The sequence below is a fragment of the Poecilia mexicana genome, unplaced genomic scaffold (genome assembly GCF_051168715.1).
Source record: "Poecilia mexicana isolate PSO_F unplaced genomic scaffold, ASM5116871v1 scaffold_19, whole genome shotgun sequence".
NCBI classification, from domain to species: domain Eukaryota; kingdom Metazoa; phylum Chordata; class Actinopteri; order Cyprinodontiformes; family Poeciliidae; genus Poecilia; species Poecilia mexicana.
Genome location: NW_028263388.1, coordinates 4,251,292 through 4,255,966, shown reverse-complemented (window position 1 = coordinate 4,255,966; position 4,675 = coordinate 4,251,292). Strand labels below are relative to the sequence as shown.

Sequence of the window (4,675 nt, the reverse complement as noted above, 5' to 3'; positions counted from 1 at the left end):
GTATCTACACCATAAATTGAGGATAGTTATTAAAATAAAAAAATAATAGTAAAATACATTATTTTTTTTAAATCCTCCTGGTGAAGATTCTGTTGTAACTTTGTTTTTTACCTGTGTGGTAAAGACAAGGTCAGCAGAATATAAAGTCAGCCAAAGGAGAACCAAAGGCTTTTGATCTAACAGAATTTACAGTCTAATATAGTTAGGGTGGCTAATAAAATGAAATATATTTCAACTTGAATTGAAGGTTGAGGATTGATGTACTTTTGTGGTTTCGCTGTATGAAAGGGAGCGTCAGTAACAACAAAATAAAAAAAGATTATTAATTTCATTAATTTTCCATATAATAGTTATTTACAACGTAATTTATTGAGGGTGGTTAATAAATAAAATAAAATAAAATATAATAAAATAAGACAAATGCAAACACCTCAAGTTGCAGGGCTGTTTTACATTCCTGGTTCCTGTCTGCAGCAATTTTAATAATTAATTTCACATTGTAAGTTAGTAATAAAAATAAAAAACTACAGGACAAGAAAATGCAAACATTTAAGTTAATTGTAAGAAAGAGTTTTACAGGCATTAATTTCTGCTGTCTTGACAAATAAAAAATCATAGTGGAAAGAAAAAATTTGCTCATAGTTTCCTAAATCCGTACACCACACCATTCTTCAGTGTCAAAGTTTGGGCGAAATGTCTTTGTAAATGTCTTTCTCAAACTTTGCTTCATAATGATAAATATTATTTTTGAAAGGGGGACAGGGGCCAAGATCTCATACCGCTTCCTAAAGGTTTTAGTTTGACCAAAAGGAAGTGAAAAGATGTCATTTGCTAATGCTATAAGCAAAAATGTGATCTGCAGATAAGAAGGAAATTCTGTAGCCGCAGCCTAATTTTCCCGAGGTCTGGTAGCAATGAGACTCCCTTAAAGGTCAGCAGTGAAGTGAGAGGCCTGGTTGGTCGCCAGCCCGCCTCAGGACACGGGGTCAGCTCCGTCACCGGCTGAATGGCACCGCTGACCTTTCTGATGTCAGTCCAGTGATCTGCTGGAGTGTGTGTTGATGGGCTCTGGCCTGAAAGAGATTTTAAAAGCAGGCCATATATAACTATCAATATATGTAGATATATCTATATATATATAAAGCCCACATGTTGATTGAGGAGGCGGTCAGTTGATGGGAGGAGGGGGTCACCTCAGTTTTAGTTTCTTGCTTTCTGGAAGGTTGGTAGTAATATTTCTGCAAATAAAGAGAGAACATTTGCACACACACATACAGAGCAGCAGGAGGAGAAGGAGGGGAGTTTGGTACTTTGTAAAACACCTATGGCTTCTGTTTTTGGCCCCCCATGCTGGAGAGTCCTTGGCAGAGGCTAAATGGATGAAAGTAAATAAAAGTGGCCATTATGTGTGGGCTCCAGTAAATAGCTGCTCTCTTGTCTCTCTGTGCTTCAAAAAAGGGGCGGAAGATGCAATCACGAGGAAAGCCCGTGTCTTTTCTTCTCCAGCATCTACAGACAGAGGAGAGTGTGTGTGTGTGTGTGTGTGTGTGTGTGTGTGTGTGTGTGTGTGTGTGTGTGTGTGTGTGTGTCTCCCCTCCCTCCACTTCTTTACCCTTCTGCCCCCACACCTTTTTTTTCTTTTCTCCTGCCCTCGCTCTCCAGTTCTCCTCTGTCTTCCCTCTCCTCCTCCTCTTCCGCTCTCCTCTCTGACGTTTCAAAATCCGAGATTTGCCCGCCCAGCGTTTTCTCAAACGGCGCAGGAAGGGGGAGAGATCAATGGGTGTCCTCGGAGAGGGAATTACACAGCTGAATTTCGATGAGAGCTGAAGAAAAGAAGAGGAAGGGAGAACAAGCAGAGGCGGGGAAGGCATGTGAAAAGGAAGAGAAGGGAAGAAGGAAGGCATATCTTTCAAGGAAAAAAAACATAGAAACAGGAGGAATGTGGAAAACTATGTGGAGAAGCTGTGTTTGACCAGACTTTGCAAGCCTTGATTTAAAAGAAAAAAAAAGAGAACAAGATTAGAAACATATCTGCAAAGTACAGCTCTGGGAATTGACGGTGTTTGCATGTCAGACATGAAATTCTGACCCTTAATTGAGCTAAATGCTGAGGCTCATAAACCATATTTGCTAGGAGAAAAGAGATACTTCCTGTTTAGGGTGTCAGGTATTTAGACATACACACAAACATAAACTCTCTCCTACACACATGCACGCAGTCGTGTTTTTGTATCTTGTGGGGACTTTACATTGACTTCCATTCATTTTCTACAGCCTGACCCTTACACTACCTCTAACCATCACATACATAACCCTAATCCTAACCAAAAGTCAATTCACACCTTTGTCCTAAGATTAACCCCCAAAACAGGATTTTCTCTCATGGGGACCAAGAAAATGTCCCCACAAGCAGCAGTGGTCCCCACAACCCCACACTGTAGACAGACTTAGGTCCCCACAATGACATAAGCACCTGGTTCACACACATACACACATATGGTGTTAAGAAAGATGAAAAAAATTATAAGACACCGACAGGAGAAATACAAATATTTAAACCACGTGTCTTTAATCTTCAATCATTTGGACATTATGTTAAAGATACACAGCAAAAACACAAAATCTTACAAAGTATTTTTGGTCTTGTTTCTAGTGCAAATAGTACACTTGAGATAAGAAAAAACTATCATACAATAAATTTTTCAGAAACATATAGGAACTTGTTTTGAGTCAATAATTCCTTAATATTGATGAAAAACTTGTAAAAAAAATCTGCCAATGAAACTAGCACTTTCTCCTCTGAATAAATACCATAAAGAAATGTACTTTCTCAAATTTCTTTAAATCTGCATATGATTTGAGATCTCTTAACTCTTGTCATGTTTCCAGATGGGTTCTAAAAGGATTTATTGATTCTTTGGTTGAAGCTGTGATCATGCTGACCCATTATCTACTCTGTTGCTAGTAACACTGAACCTAAAAAAAGTGGTTTAAAGTAAGATGAGTGTGATAGATTTTTGAAATTATTTAAAAAGTCTTGAGCAGAAAAAAAATTCTTAGGCCATGTTAAAAACTTGATCTGCTTCCCGTTCTGCCTACTTTTAGAAATTCTAGAAACCTTGCACCTTGCAGTGTGAAAAGAGGAGTGATTACTGAGGGATTTATATGGGAGGAAAATTGTTCATGTTATTTTTCATTGAACAGGGAATCGATGAAGAGAAGCTAACATTGGAGAAATCTCATTTCTCTTCTTAATTTTTATGATCACAATTGCCACAGCATTGTGGATCAGCTGAAGTCTTTTTATTGAATTTGTTAGACTGCATGGTGGTAAAGAATGACAATAATCCTGTCATAAAGCGAGAGTTTGAGGTTGGACCAAAATGCTGACTGGAGTTGGGAGCATGAATCATACTGAAAAATGTCTAATGAAAAAATGACAGAGATTTACAAAAGTCACAAGGAGCACAGGGAGCCATGGCAGAACAAAAAATATCAGGAACCAGAGACCACAGGGAAGTAAGAGAATAGATGGGAGGAACCAGCAAAGAGGAACTGAAAATAAGTTGTATACATACTGAGGAGGTTGATTACTGAACAAGGAACAGATGGCTGATTAGAAACAGGCTGCAGGTGTGATTTTATCAGTATTACTGAGGAGAAAGAAGGAAATCATTCAAACCAGTTTAATCTGCAATCTGATTGACACGACCTGGTCAATGGTAATGTTATACATTTTTAATAGACCAAATTTTAACAACCCACCTGAAGCTGTTTTTTTTTCCTTGCCCAACATGTTCAAAAGAAGCAGCACTGACTGTTTTCACCTGCCAGGCTCGTTCTCGCTCTTCCGAGTCCTTGGCATTTCTTCAGTTTCTTGTGTTCCTTTTTCCTGATGTTTCCATCATTGGGGATGGACATGTCGATCACATCACTGTCCTCTGCTGCTTATTAATGATAAATAACAATGTATGGTTGGTTGGCCATTACTAATATGTATGTTTGAATCTAGAAGTTACAGAGGATCTTAGCTAGGTCCTTTGCCACCACAGACGGATGGATGGCATTTCTTTGGATCAACAAGGAATCAATGTTTTATTACTTTTCAGGTATCAAAATCTTTACATATTAGCTTTTATATATGCTAATATATTAAATAGATTTAAAGCTGCAGTTTGTAACTTTTATTAAAAAATATTTTTACATATTTGTTGTAACTTTCAACATGTTGACAGTATAAGTCCCAAACAACTTGAGCTCTTCTTCCTCCTCCCTCTGCTCCTATTGCCATCTACAGAAATACACTGCTCCCATTCAGTAGCAACCAATCAGAACCTGGACTAGGGTCTTAGTGCAGCCAATCATGCCTGTGTACACATTCATCACACCCTTCCCTTTGCTCTGTGCTATGCTACAGCTCGTTCCCCACATTGGAGCCTGCCATGAATGCTCAGGCTAGTTAGCATGGCATGGCAAATGATCTGTTTTCTTATCAGTAAGCTGTTTCTCCGCCATTAGCATATTGAGTAGCACGTACACAAGTATGATTAGCAGCTATAAAGACCTTCATCATGGCTCTGTTAGGGTGTGGTAGGTATTTTTAGACCTTAGTAGCAGGACAGGGAGGAAGTTGATCTTTCCACAGATTATCTGTCGCATGTTAAACTTCACGACT

General features: G+C 38.6%; 1 long non-coding RNA gene across 1 annotated transcript; it reads right to left on the bottom strand.

Annotated features, from left to right (window-relative positions):
- Positions 1–350: 350 nt before the first annotated feature.
- On the bottom strand, positions 351–1,742 carry LOC106925842 (uncharacterized). Its single transcript, XR_001419934.2, has 2 exons — positions 1,629–1,742; positions 351–1,073 (listed from the first exon to the last, which is right to left on the bottom strand). It is a non-coding gene; the product is annotated as an uncharacterized LOC106925842 (long non-coding RNA).
- Between the last annotated feature and the right edge of the window lie 2,933 nt (positions 1,743–4,675).